Raw genomic sequence first — 15,171 nt, 5'->3', positions numbered from 1 at the left:
GTTCTTCTCTTGATGGTACTGCATCTGTTCTCCACTTTTGTGCTACTAGAGTTGGGGCTGTTGTAGTCACATACTTCCACAATGTAGTGTGATTTTGGGGGGTTTCTGTTGTTATTATTCCCAGAAGGAAAGCTTCTGGGTTTTTAGGAAATGTCCTTTTAAACATTTTCTTAAGTCCATTATAAACCATCTCCCATAATTCTTTTCATAGAATCATAGAATCATAGAGTTGGAAGAGACCACAAGGGCCATCCAGTCCAACCCCCTGCCAAGCAGGAAACACCATCAAAGCATTCCTGACAGATGGCTGTCAAGCCTCTGCTTAAAGACCTCCAAAGAAGGAGACTCCACCACACTCCTTGGCAGCAAATTCCACTGCCGAACAGCTCTCACTGTCAGGAAGTTCTTCCTAATGTTTAGGTGGAATCTTCTTTCTTGTAGTTTGAATCCATTGCCCCGTGTCCGCTTCTCTGGAGCAGCAGAAAACAACCTTTCACCTTCCTCTATATGACATCCTTTTATATATTTGAACATGGCTATCATATCACCCCTTATTATTTATTATTCTGCAAGACCACCATGAATAATAAAATCTGCCAACTGCTTCTTTACATTACCAACATAGGGCACTTTTAGATCTCAACATTTTAGCTGGTTTATTTGGAGTCAAGAGATAAATGGAGTTTCCGCACACTGCTCTGGTTCGCCAGAAGCGGCTTAGTCATGCTGGACACATGACCCGGAAGCTGTATGCCGGCTCCCTCAGCCAGTAAAGCGAGATGAGCGCTGCAACCCCAGAGTCGTCCGCGACTGGACCTAATGGTCAGGGGTCCCTTTACCTTTACCACCTGTGGAACATTTTTAAACAGTTCTCTTTTAATGTGTAACTAGCAGTGAATTTTAAATTTGTTTTCCACAAATGCTCCCACCAGTTTAAATCAATATTATGACCCACATCTTGCGCCCATTTAATCATAGATGATTTTACAAATTATTCTTTCATTTCCCAGTCCTATACATTTTAGATAAAATTTTAGCTCCAGATCATAGTATTTCTTTTTTGAATAGTGATGGTTTTTCTGCAAATCCCAATTTCTTATCTACCTTAAATTTAGAATTGATTTGATGATATTTTAACCAATCTGATACATATTCTTTAATCTCTTCAATTTTTTCTCATTTTTGGCTCTCCTTCTGAAAAGTCTAACAATTCACTCATATTATTATTTTTTCCTTGCTTCAGCTTCTATTGGGGATAACCACCTGGGTATTTTGTTTTCTAATAAATGTTTGTATTTTTCCCATATCTTAATTAAGTTTTTTCTATTAAGTTTTTACATATTCCCGCTTTGCCATACCAAATACAGGCGTTCCAGGCGTGCTTGACATCATGACCCTGCAAATCTTACAACTGTGTATTTTCTAGCAATATCCAGTCTTTTATCCAACACAGGCAGGCAGCTTCAAAATACAATTCCAAATCTGGGAGTGCAAAACATCCTCTGTCTTTTATATCAATGAGAACCTTATGTTTTATCCTAGGTTTCTTCCCTCTCCATATAAACTTAGATCTTTTCACCAATCTTTTAGACATTGTGTGTCATTAAGTATTGGGATTGTTTGGACAGTTTCCCATATCTTAAGGGAAGGGTTGTAGCTTATAGGAAAAGTATCAGCTTTGCATGCAGAAGGCCTCCAATTCAATCCCCAGCATCTTGAGGGAGGGCTGAGAGAGACTGCTGCCGACAGTGTTAACCCTACAGAGCTAGATGGACCAACGGTCTGCCTTTGTCATAAACAGCCTCCTGTGGTTCTCCACCCCACCCATTTCTCCTCTACACAATCTATTTTTACTACTATGCACATGGCAAAACAGAACACCTCTTCTGAGCATCTTTTGAAATGATGGCTGAGCTGCAAGCAGAGCTTAATCCCAGACACCACTGACCAGGACTTCACCCCGGAAAGTTGGATTCAAATGCTGGTCTCCCACCATCATTTCGCAGCTGAGAGAGGCAGCGGGCAGACGCCTGCCATCTCCTGCCAACAGCTGGGAGGCAGCTCCAGGTCTCCGCCTGGCAACTGAAATACCTTCTCCACAGGAACTGAAGAAAAGAGTGGAAATCAAACAAAGGCTCAGCTGTGTAACGTGTGCATATGAGATTAACTTTCCCAAGGGTCGCAACCTTGAAGGACAAATCCTGCTGCCCAGTTTGGGAAAACAATAAAGCCGATGGATGAGGAGGAAATGCAAAGTACTTGCAGCAAAGAATCAACGGGGAAACAGGTTTCTGTTTGCGCAGAGGCTCTCGATTCAAATCTCAGCTCTCTACTTGGCCTTAGGGACGCCTCACAGGACTGTTGTGGCGATTTATTTATAGGTGCATGAAAGCACTTTGAACACCTGAAATGCTCTCTACACAAATTGTTCATGGGGGACACTAGACCTTTACTGTTCACAATGGCTAATGGAGCCTCTGCATTCAGGAGCTGTCTACCTGTGAGCTAGTTCCAGGTATTGTGCATACAAAGCAGGGGATGGAACTGAGTATGGAGTTAGTCCCAGGGGCACGTGGTTGGCCATTGGCAGGGACAGGTTGATGGGCAACGCATACTGGGGCAGTGCTGTCAAGTATCCCGTTTTCCCCGGGAATCTCCCTTATTTCAAGCAGTTTCCCGCTGCTATCCCTTATTTTTTATATCCCTTTAATTTCCCGTTTTTTCAAAGGAAGCAGCTCCTCTTCCTCCCCCTGCTGGCCAGGGACTGGGAAGACCTCGCCTCCTTGCAGCCTCAAAGCAAGCGGGAGCCATTTCCTGCGCTTACAGACGCCGTAGCCCACGGGCAGCGTTTCCAAAATACAATAAGCCTACTGCGCGCGTTCACACACCAGTGCCGCCCACTTTTGCTTCTGGCTCCGCCCACCACTGCCATGTGACTGTCCCCGGGATAGGCGAGGCTGCTGATCCCTTATTTTCAAATCCGAAACTTGACAGCTATGTACTGGGGTAGGTAGTCAATCCGGGCAGAGGACCAGCCTGTTGTGGCCTCCTTGCCACTCAGGCAAAGATTGACCGTGCAGTGCCCAGTTAATGTGGTAAGGAATGCTCAAAAATTCCAGGTAGGAGACTGAAGCCCCTAAGCAAAGAAACTAGTGCTGAAATCAGACAGGGGCAGATTTGGGGGAATAGGACCAATTCAGTTGCACTGGGTGCGGAGTCTCAGGGGCACCTGCCTGGGATGGCACAACTGTGATTTAGAATGGAACATGAGAGGTGGAGTGGAGTCACAGAAATTTGAGAACCCTAAGGTCCAACGCACTGGGCACTTCAAGCCCCTTCTGAAACAAAAACAATTAAAAGGTCATTTCTCTCTCTCTTGCATTCCCCCCCCCTCCCAGGTGCTCCTCACTAGGCAATCTTGGGCCAGTTACTCTTCCCCAGCCTAGCCTACCTCACAGGGTTGTTGTGAGGCTAAAATGGGATGGGAGAAGAGAATCATACCTTCAGCTCTTTGGAGAAAAGACAATATATAGATGGGCAACATTATTTGGGATTATCCCAGTGAAACTGGACCCCAGTTTGGGGCATCAGTTCTACCATCATCAGCTTAGTCCTGGAAAGCCACCAGGGATTCTGATTATATCAACAGGCTCCGATAACATGGAAACATGATTATATCAACAGGCTCCAATAACATATCACATATACACAGAACAAATACACACAAAAATTCATTGATTTTTTTTTAAAAAAAAACTATTTACACCCAGTTGATTCCCAGCTTAATTCTATTTCCTAGTTTATGCAAACTCATGTTCCCAGGTGATTTGCAAGTGTCTAGGATCACTAGTCAATTCTATGCACAAATCAGGCAGGGTTTCAGGGGGCGGGGAGAGAGAGATGCTCCAAAATGATTAGTTTGGGGAGTACTTACTCCTTTGAGCAGCAGCAAGTAACAAAAGAAGAGCCTTGTGATTCAGATTTTGTTCTCCTTCCTCCCCAACAATGTTCAGCGTCTGATGTGCTTTACTGTGTTAGGCTGCAAGCCAATAAGAAGCTGTGTAACTCATCCATCTAGCCTGCTGCCCTTACTAAGCCTCCCAGCAATGCGATAACTTTGGTTTCATACTCACGCCTAATTCTTTCTGAATGAAAAGGACACATTGCACCATCTGAGAGTACTAAAACATGCATTCTTCTGAGTTTTGATTGCCAGCACAACCATCCCATCCAGACAGAATGTTGCCTTTCTGCCCATCCTAGTTACATATTGCAAGACAACTTTGTGAATAGAAATGCATACTTTGAAGTAATAACCTCACTATTTGAGCTACTCAGGTAGCCTCTATTCTCTTTCCTCGAGTTTTGACCCTGGCAAACAAGGACCCGATTTCTTTCCATTCGGACAGAAGACCCAAGCAAGGAACTGTAATGAAATCATCGGAAAGAACTAACAGATGCAGTGACAACAGCGGCATTTGCAAACGGTAAACAGAAAAATGCAACATGATTCAAATGATGAATGGGTTACGCATCTGCGCAGGCAACATTATGGTTCGGTGAGAAAAGATGCCCCCCCCCCCGTCTCCCATTCAGCCAGCCTCTCCTCGGAAGCCTGAATGAGGACAAGGTGACATCCCCCCCCAGGCCTGCTCTTGAAAGCATCGCAGGAGCAGGAAACGGCTCCCAGGGACATGGGAGATCTCATCAACTCCCCCACCTCTGCCCCCAAGAACAAAATGCTTGGAAGTCATTTAAGGCATGTTTTGAGAAATTGAACATAACTTATCTAAGCAATCCATCCATCCCTCCTCCCTTAAGCTGCCCATCCATCTCCCAGGCTGTCACCTCCTTCTCCACCCACCTGCCACCACTGTGCTCCATCCTGTTCCTTCAAGGTATCCATCAGTCGTCGTCCCCTCCAAGCGCCCCTCAAACACCACCCCATTACCCCCCTTCCACCCTCTTGCACCAGCCATCGCTCCCAAAAACCTACCCCTCCCAAGCATTGACACCCACTGCAAAGCATCCATCGTCTCACCCCCCCCCCTTCCTTCCTCTCTCTCTCTCTCTCTCTCTCTCTCTCTCCACATTTTACTTTCCATGCCAGGCAACTACTTTCCCCTTTCAGCACTTTCTCCCCCTCTAGGAAGTAACAACAATCCACGGCGCCTATTCCGCTTTCCCTTACAAACAGGTGTATTATCTCACTTTCTCTCTCACGCACAGAAAGAACGATCTTAGTCATTTTATACACTCCAGAGACCCACCCTTGGCGTTCCTGAGCTGCCTCTTCGCCTCCCCAGCCTTTCAAAACAGAGGATCACAGCAACCTCCACGCATACGGTCTCTGGAGTTCTCTACCCGCCCCCCCCCCCCGCGCGCCTCCGCCAGCCACCACGCTACACAACCATTTTGTGGATACACACAAGTGTGATGCTGACTTCCTCGCTCCCTCCCCGATGTGGAGATTTAATCACCACCAGCACCGGAGCTCTTCTGGGGACCTGAGCCCCCAAAAGCATGCAGGCAGAGTTTGATGGGAATCAGAAAAGGGGTGCCACAATGCGCGGAGAGAGAGGAATGGGGGGAATCTTCTTCGCCCCCCAAAAAGGGGACTGGGACCGAATATAGCGAAGTGGGCATTCTGGCCAAGGAGGAAGGGCAAGTACCAATGAATAGGGGAAAGGGGAAAAATTGGAGTCGCCCACTGAAACAGACCAGAGGCTTAGAAGGAGAGAACGGCCCCTTATTCCTGGGGGGCACGGGAGCCCAAGAAGGTGAAGGGCACCCCGAGATGGGTCGGGAGGAACTAAGTTTAGGAAACTGAGGACCAGCTGTCATCCTTATCTGGGCGCATGGGGCGGGGAGGAGGGGAGCAGCGGTGGAGTCCTGGATTGCAGAGGGCGCCCCGAAAGAGATGGGGATACCCCACCCCGCAAAGCCCGGGTCTCTAGGAGTCCTGGAAGATGAGAGCTAGTCGGCGCCTTCCAGGCTTCCCCCAAGAAAGGACGGCAGGGTGTAGACCTCACAGAGGGGCGAAAGGGTGCTTCCTTTTAGGGGGAGGGGAGAAGCATCACGGATTGGCGAGGGGGGATCTCTCTCCTGAATAGATAGGACCCAGGAGTCCGAGGATAAGAGGGCTGGGGGAGCGGAAGGAGCCAAGCCACCCCCAACCCCCCTCTTGTTACCCCTGGAGGTGCAAGATGGAAACGCAGCAGGCTCTGCCCGGTTGGCTTCGCTTGCGGCGGGTCCAGAGAGAAGCGATTGCCGCGGCTCTCTCTGTGGCCAGGGGAGGGGGGGAACCGAGCTCGGCGGGCGCGGGGCTGCAGCTGAACCGGAGGCGGGGCGCTTTTAGCAGCAGCAGCAGCAGCAGTGCAAGCTTCTCCTACCTGAGTGGCTCTCCCGGGCTGGGATCTGCAGGCTGGCCGGCTCAGGTTTTGCTTCCCCCGACACACGCACTCGCTGCAGGCGGGGAGATGAGGCGGCTTGTTGCAGCTGCTGGGGCTCGCAGAAGCGACGCGCTGCGATCCGGCGGCGGCGGCGGCGAAACCGCGTCCAAGGAGCACCGGGAGAGAACGAGCCCAAGGGCGCCCCCGGGTGGCGAGCGGAGGAAGCGCAGGGTGCCAGAAAAATCTCGGCTGCGGGGTGTTCGAACGTGGCGGGGAGAGAGAGGTTAGGGTGCAAGTGTGTGTGTGTGTGTGTGTGTGTGTGTGTGTGTGTGTGTGGTTAGAAATATGCTGCCCGATTTCTAAAATAAAATTATGCACCCAAAGCAAAGCAGCACGTTCGAATTATGACATCATGTGTTCGGTTGCCAAACGAAATGCGTAATGATGTCAAACAGAGCTCAGTAAAGGGGGGGCGAATAATAACAGGATGGAAGCAGGGCAAACCAGTGGAGGCTTCCCTGGTAGGGCATATGGGGCACCACCGCCCCACTCCAACCCAGTCTGCTGTTAGCCGGCTCCCACCTGCCTGCTTTTTCACTTCCAGCCAGTCCTCAGGGTGGCCAGGGCTGTCAGTCCCTCCTCTTCCTTATTCCCTGGTTGTGTACATGTCACCGGCTTAAAACTCAGCGAGGTTGTGTGTTTTTCTCAGTTTGGATTTAGGGTGGCATATAGGCAGGGGGAAAGCCCATCGAAATGCAGTATTTTATCTTTTAAAAATCTGCTAGGACAGAGACAGGATACATACGGATTGTGGCAAGCATCATATGCACACACCGGATCCCAAACCTTCGGTGGGAGCGCACTGGGTGCAGAGGAAAGCAGTGTTTCCACACAGTTGCAGTGTTGCCCCTTGTAGAGCTCAGCAAGGAGATGGGAGGCTGCAAAGCAAGAACTAGTTGCCTCTGCCTGCCATTGGTTCTATCTCTTGCCTGTCATTAGATCTGGCTCCACCTACTGTTGGGCGCTCTGCCTTCCGCCCCAGCAGCCTCAATGGCCACCAGCCACCACTGCTGCAAACATCTTTAGAAAGAACAAAATCGAAAGTTCTTTCTAGTAGCACCTTAGAGACCAACTGAGTTTGTTCCTGGTATGAGCTTTCGTGTGCATGCACACTTCTTCAGATACCAATCTTTCTAATCTTTAGAAAGAAATATCAGCACAGCCTTAACCACAATAGCTTCTGGAGCACAGGGCCCAGTGATATTACTGGGGTGTAATGCAGAGAGAGGGGAGGATCTTCGTGTAGAGAGATGCCAATTGGGGTGAGATAGATGGGGAACAAGAAGGTGTGCGCAGTGAGAGATAGGAGGCAAACCCTGAATATTGGGGTAATGGGCTGGGATGGATAAAGAGATTTGCGGAATCGAAATAATGTGTGTGTGTCTTTTATAACACGTGTCATGGGAGTATTACTGGGGTGAAACCTAAGTCCCAAGTTGCCAGCAGAAGAGGGGAAATATTTGGGGGGGGAGGCGGAGGCACCCAATGCGGGAAGAGTTTGTGCATTATCCTGGGATTTGTCCTGCTGCCTCACACAGAGAGAACGAGGGACATAAAAGGAGAGAGGAGTACCCTCCTGCTAAGCTTCTGGCTGCTGTGAAAAGCAGAGGAGCCGGAGCGGGGAGGAAATGTGGCAACCTTGATGGGGGAAAGGGGGCCAGTGTGGAAGCAGTAATGGACAGAAGGGGAGCAAAGCGGGGGTGTTGAGATTCGAGAGTGTTGGTGTCTCTGCCTTGAAACGCTACACGGTAAAAGAGAGGAATTATTCCGAAGGCCTCCCTCTTCCCAGAAATGTTATGGGGATGCAGCAGAGGGGAGGAACGTGGGAAACGACATAGGAGAGCACCTAACACAATATAACGCAGATGCCTGCGTTCCTATAGGACTGTCACGCTTTTTAAAGGACTTCTGTGTCTTTACCGGGGAGCAGGGCATGCGGAGCAAAAATGCAGCCGGTGTAGCTTTCATACAGCATGATGGAGTGGTGGAGAAAATGTCCTGCCGAACTTCTGCCTGTTTTGCTGCTCGTAAAAGTGGTGTGGTTGGGGGTGGGGGAGTGAGGTTCTCCCAAGGAAAGTGACAGGAAGAGAGAAGGGACTGAAATTTGAAGAGGTCAGTTGTGAAATGGGGGAAACGAGCTATTTCTTCCGTCACTCCCTGCGAAGGAGAGGAGATTCCACCTAGTAATCCCCCCACCCCACCCCCATTGTGGACATAGCAACACCTTGGGAGGGCAACTAGCAAGAGAAGCATCCGAACCCCCCTGCTGCCACTTCCGACTGCATCCAGCGTTCAGTCACCCCTCCAGGAAATATGGGGAAGATGAGCAGCCTGCGGGTGCCCCCTGCTGGTCAGAAAGAAAGTTCTTCTAAGGATGCTGAAGGATGGAATGGGATGCAGGCAGGGCCAGCCCAAGACGATTTGGTACCCGAGGAGAACCACAAAAGGGCACCTCTCCTTACCAGCAGGGGAGAATTGATGAAGATATACAAGAATGGAAAAAAGATCTACATGGGGATCTGCTGCCCCTGTGGATCCTGCCGCATGAGGTGGTCACCTCATTAGTGAGCCGGCCCTAGATAAAGAAGGGGTAACACCTTGAGTGGGGGGGGAATGGGACATTTGGTCCTACGGATGTTGCTGGACTCCAACTTTCATCAGCTACATCCAACATGGCCAAAAGTCAGGGGTGATGGGAGATGTTGTGCAGCAATATCTAGAGGGCTGCAGGTTGCTTAGCCGTGACTTAGAAAGACCAAGAATTCTTTTTTATTTCATAAAATTTATATGCCATTTGATTGTAAAAAAAACAACAACCCAACAACAAAGCAAAACCTCAAAGCCGTGTACAGAAAGAATAAAACAACAACATTGTTAAAAAAAATAACAGTTGAAAACTATGTTGATTCTAATTATTTTTAAAAAAAATTAAAAATGAGCTAAAAGCAGATCAAAACACAGGTTAGCATTCTACATATCTGGGTAGGCTTGAACAAAGAAAAACGATTCTTGGCAGGGGTATAGTGAAGGTGTCTGCCTGATGTCACTAGGCAGAGAGTCCTAAAGTGTTGCACACTAAAAGACTGATTTCTTAAGAAATGCAAAATGGGTATTGTGTGGCACCTGCACAGTGCCCGTTCTGCAGACCAAAGTGGTTGAGTGGTGCTAGGGTTTTGCACATTGATTTCGACTTTACAAAGTCTTACAGGAGGACAGTGTTCATCCCTAGTTGTCTAGGAGAGGGAATTTCTCTGTCACCCTAATGACATACCAACATTCCTCCATCTACCCAATTAGGAAATGTGTGCACATAGGCCATTATTTCTACTGCAAATCTGTACACTTTCTAGGTGATGATGTACAGCACTTAGTGATGTCAGGCTCTGCATAAAGCCAATTAAAGACTGCAATTGTGCCCAGTTGGTGTGCCATGGATATCTCTGCATGTAAATACCCCAAAGAGTAAAATTTAGCATGCTCCACACACACATGCACACACCCCATGACCTGCTAAAGCCTTGGAGACCTATATTCATTTAGAAAACGACTTTTATAGAAAAGAGCAGATGGTTAAGAGGGCACAACTTGTTTTAAGCTCGGTGGAAATGCAGGTGTTGTGCATGCAAAAACTATGTGCACGTGTAAAGAAACCACCTGTGTGCATGCATGAAGAAAATGTGTTTACTAGAACAGGGTTTTGTTTAGATGCAATGTATGTGGATGTGGAGTCATGTAAAGGGTTAAATGTATAATACTAGTATCCTCTAACATAGGTGGCGCTGTGGTCTAAACCACAGAGCCTAGGGCTTGCCAATCAGAAGGTTGGCAGTTCGAATCCCCGCGACAGGGTGAACTCAAGTTGCTCGGTCCCAGCTCCTGCCCACCTAGCAGTTCCAAAGCACATCAAAGTGCAAGTAGATAAATGGGTACCGCTCTGGCGGCAAGGTAAACGGCATTTCTGTGTGCTGCTCTGGTTCACCAGAAGCGGCTTAGTCATGCTGGCCACATGACCCAGAAGCTGTCTGTGGACAAACGCTGGCTCCCTCGGCCAGTAAAGCGAGATGAGTGCTGCAACTCCAGAGTCATCTGCAACTGGACCTAACGGCCTGGGGTCCCTTTACCTTTACCTTTAGTATCCTCTAATAGTGGGGAACTGTGTTCTTTTAGCTGGTGAGAGGGGATTGTAAAATTACACTTCTGATTGGCTGACTAGGTAGAAATTCTTGGTCATACATTGAGTGGAGAAAGTGGTCTGCTGAGGGGGAAGACTCCCATTCCACTCAGATCTGATTGGCTGAAGGGCATTCTGCCTGAAACATGAATAGGCCTATGCCACAATTTGGAAGGGGAGACAAGGATGAAGAACAGGAAGACAGAGGCTGGCAGAAGATGAGCAAGAGGCTATTTGAGGCTGGGGGAAACCTGGTTGTGTAGTTTGCTCCAAAGCACCCGAACCACAGGCTTAAGCCAAGTATTTCAAAATCAAATAGTTAAGCCAAGGATTAGCAGTGAGGCCAAATAAAGGTATTGAGCAGCAAGGAGAATTCAGCAAGCAGCTTACAGAGCTATCCAGAGCAAAAACTGTCTGTAACCCTGGCTCAAAGGAAACCAGTTGAAAACTGCAGTACCTGGTGGTGAGATTTGTCCAGGGAAGAGGGGCTAAAGGTTAATTGGCATGGGAGTTAAATAGGGTTAGGAACTTGACTTTAGCCTTTTGTAAGACCTTCGTCACTGTTGTTTAAAGATGCAATAACCTTATTACAGCAAACGTAAGTAAGACTTTTGTCAACAAGTCAAGTTTTTAACTTTTCTTACATTTACAATACTGAAAGAATATCTTGCTACTTTAATGGGGAAAGTGTGACTATCTGGCTTTGTGCCACATCTAAAATATCACAGCTGCTGGGTTGTAGTTAAAGATGTTGGCGAGCAACTACAGTACAGACATTTTGTGCCAGCGGCCAGAAAGGGCATCAGCTGTGGCAAATCAAAGCCGGTTCTCCACTTATAAAATATAAAGAAGACTGTGAAATTGCCACAGCATGCAAGATGTCCACAGAGGGATGGGAGAGACCCAGGATTGATACCCTAGAGCAGGCATAGGCAAACTCGGCCCTCCAGATTTTTGGGGACTACAACTCCCATCATCCCTAGCTAACAGGACCAGTGGTCAGGGATGATGGGAGTTGTAGTCCCAAAACATCTAGAGGGCCAAGTTTGCCTATGCCTGCCCTAGAGAGTGTTGATAAGCTATCTCCAAGTTGGTGCCCAATTCTGCTGTTTTGGACTACAACTCCCATCATATCTGGTCATTAGCTGTACTGGCCTGCTGTACTGTTAGGTGTCCAGCAGTCTGGCAACAGCTGGAGGGTCACAGGTTAGGCACCTGTGTACTATAGCCAGGGAGCTTTTCCTACCCCATATACATGGCAGTGCACCTTGAAGGGGAAATAAAAGTGATCCTTGTGGAACTCATGATGGGCCCCCTTCCTCTTGCCAGTTTCTGTACCAGCCATGCTCAGTACTCTGACCCCAAGAAACTTAGCTTCCAGGAAGATGCTTCTCCTGACATGGATGTAAGTGGCACGAAAGGCTTCATGTGAGCATAGATCTTGCTGCTATTAAGAGCACAGGTTTTAGTCACCAGGAAATGAGGCACCCACTCCCAAAGCTGTCACCAATTTTATACCATGGCAGGAAAATCCGATGTACGAAGGGTGGTGTCAAAAGCAACTGCAGTCTTAAAAGGACAGGAAGGTCACAATAATGCAGCCTTCACCAGCTTGGTTCACTCCAGATGTGGCTGGGCTCCCATCAGCTCTAGCTGGCTTGGCCAATGGTCAGGGATGTTGGGAGCTGTGGCTCAGCAACATCTGGAAGACAGCAGATTGGAAAAGGCTGCAAGAATGTTGTGGCTTTTTCAGAACACAGGAGACGTTTTGGTACATTTATTATTTTGGAGCAGTAAGTGCCAGGGTGGGGTGAGATAAAATATAAAACGTTTTTCAATGTTATAAGCGCAGTATTTTAACCCAGTTCAAAAGCGGTTCCTCGAGAGTTTTCAATCATGATGTTTATTCTTTCTTTCTAAATCTCTCTCAGTTCTGAATATTTGTATTTTTTCCCATTCATAAAAACAAAGCAGCAAAACACAGGAGAAGGTCCAGATCTGGATAAATAGATAGATAGATCTGAGAAGCAGAATATATTCACTGACTTGGAGGTGGGGGGACAGTGTGTGCTCACACAAGTGTGGTCTGCAAAATTCAACATGACATAGTAATAACACATTCCAGCTCAGTCAATAAAAGTGCAGCAAGGAAGAAGACAATAAAAACTTATATTTTTAATTGTACCCATATACACGGATTGCAGCCTCAGTTTGATACCCACCTACCTGGGAGTAAGCTCCACTGAATATATAGAATTATGCTGTTATTCATTAAAATAATAATAGGTTACATAACGTGCATAAAACCAATTTATTGAATCAGCAAGCCCTGTCGTTCGATTAAAGCTTCATATACAAATCTTCAAGCTGCCCAGCTGTACCCAGCACATTTTGAAAACAGCCATTTGTAATCTAATAAAGAACCTCAATATTTCAAATCAGCATATGCTTGGTTATCAAAGAATAATTGCTGGTATGTATATTGCATTCTTGCTCCTCACATTGTAATTCCTCTTTGCTCACAAATCTGAAATAAACAAGCAAGCAAAAAAGGGGGGCACTGATCCAAATTCTGGCGCCCTCTCTCAACTCTTTGCCCCACCTCTCCAGGTGACAATTGCACATATTTGTGGAAGACTCCAGGGACTTCTTCCGTGTTTCTTGAAGCCACTGCCGGGAGATGTTCTATGGGGCCCCTTCTCTAGATCTCCAAAATGCAGCTGTCTCATACAGGGATCGAACCTGCAACCTTGGCAATATCAGCACCACGCTCTAACCAACTGAGCTATCCAGGCTGCGCTTGCTCACATTGATTTACAATTAGGTGGGCGGGTTCTAGTGCATCTTTCCCCTGACCTGAAGATGCAGAGATAAGATAGGCAAAGCTTCATCTGTTGAATTGATGCTAGCCAGGTTGTTGCTATTAAAGGCAATGGAGCTTTACAAGAAAAGGGGCAACAGACACACCTCATTAGAATTGACTAGCTAATTCATTGACTGTAGCTATTACTTGCCAGATCCCAGCAACCCATGATTTACTTGTCAGAAGATGTGGCGATGATGTGGGCCTTTCCAACGGAGGCATTCCCCTCCCTTTGGTTAAGTCCAGCTTTCTGTATGCCTCTGAAAGATATAGTGCTTTGGAGCATTGCCACAGGCTATTGTAGTCTCTCTCAATTTTAACAGCGAGAAAAGTAAAGCTTTTAAACCTTCAATTAACCGGACTCCTGCATTAACAGAAATGAGCTGTGTTACTACGTGAGCTCCCTCCTGCCAGGAAGACGTGGCAGCAGCCTCCAGAGACACAAGAGAAAAAAAGGGAGGTGCGAGAAGGACTCTTGCCTCTGCTGCAGAAACACTGCTGTTTCTCAGAAGATCCACGGAAAACAGGGATAGGAGAGCAGCTTCAGATCATCTGCCCCTTTCCCAGTCCTGTCCTTGTGGCAACAGCTCCAGTGAATTGCTTCTTTCAAAATGCTCTTCTCATATTTGCACCCAGCAATGTACTGCATGCATCTATTAGCTTCCAGGCACACTAATCATCTCCTTACAGTTAAGGTGTTTTAGTCTGTTATCTATAGATATGTGAAATTATCATCCTGCATCCAGGCAATCTGGATGCTGTGATCCTCAGATGAAGGGCAATAAAATAAAGAGCCAGTGTGGTGTAGTGGTTAAGAGCGGTAGTCTCGTAATCTGGTGAACCGGGTTCGATTCCCCGCTCCTCCACATGCAACTGCTGGGTGACCTTGGGCTAGTCACACTTCTTTGAAGTCTCTCAGCCCCACTCACCTCACGGAGTGTTTGTTGTGGGGGAGGAAGTGAAAGGAGAATGTTAGCGGCTTTGAGACTCCTTCGGGTAGTGAAAAGCGGGATATCAAATCCAAACTCTTCTTCTTCTTCTTCTTCTTCTTCTTCTTCTTCTTCTTCTTCTTCTTCTCCACGGTACCCTCAGGCAGCAGGCAAGCACAGGAGATGAGGGTCGTAGGAAGGTGTCTCATCATGTTACGTCAGACCACTGCTCCATTAATCTTGGTACTGTCTCCACTGGCTGGCAGCAGCTCTCCAGGATTTCGAACCAGGTACGATCCTGGCTCTGCTTGGAGATACCGAGGCTTGCATGTGTAACCTTAAGCATGCAACACAGATGGTCTACCAACATGCTGTGGTCCTCCCCCTGCAAGCCACCTTAGCATCTGCCATCCAAGGTGGCTGCCTAACTATGGCTAATGGTAGGGCTGGCTCTGCTTACCTGGCTTGGAGTAGGTCCCTCTTGGAATTGCTATAAATATATCAATATGCAATGAATTAAATTTATAGAGCAAAAGACTAAGAAGAAATGGGTATAAGACGAGGCAGTTAAAAATATTGATAACACAGCGAAAAGAAGAAACGAAATAAAGGAAGTCACACATGGGTGGAGGGAAGTCAAGATTTCTGTTTTTATGTTCAGCTTCTTTTGTAATGTAAGTTGATTTAATGTTTCTTCTTTTGTAATGTAAGTTGTTTAATGTATGTTTAATTGTCTTCTTTTGTAGGAATTAAGGA

At 47.2% G+C, this 15,171-nt stretch overlaps 1 protein-coding gene and 1 non-coding gene across 2 annotated transcripts in view; both read right to left on the bottom strand.

The window, feature by feature from the left end:
• The window catches only part of GRIK4 (glutamate ionotropic receptor kainate type subunit 4), a 440,303-nt gene extending 433,753 nt beyond the window's left edge, over positions 1 to 6,550 (bottom strand). Inside the window, exon 1 of the mRNA XM_033171758.1 lies at positions 6,393 to 6,550. The gene's annotated coding sequence lies outside the window, so the exon portion shown is untranslated. The remainder of the gene's footprint in view (positions 1 to 6,392) is intronic.
• A 6,794-nt stretch (positions 6,551 to 13,344) lies between these two features.
• Positions 13,345 to 13,418, bottom strand: TRNAI-GAU. The gene has a single exon. It is a non-coding gene; the product is annotated as a tRNA-Ile (tRNA).
• Between the last annotated feature and the right edge of the window lie 1,753 nt (positions 13,419 to 15,171).

This window comes from Lacerta agilis, chromosome 15, assembly GCF_009819535.1.
Source record: "Lacerta agilis isolate rLacAgi1 chromosome 15, rLacAgi1.pri, whole genome shotgun sequence".
Classification (NCBI taxonomy): Eukaryota; Metazoa; Chordata; class Lepidosauria; order Squamata; family Lacertidae; genus Lacerta; species Lacerta agilis.
The sequence above is the reverse complement of the archived record's forward strand: the minus strand, read 5'-3'. Positions and strand labels throughout refer to the sequence as shown.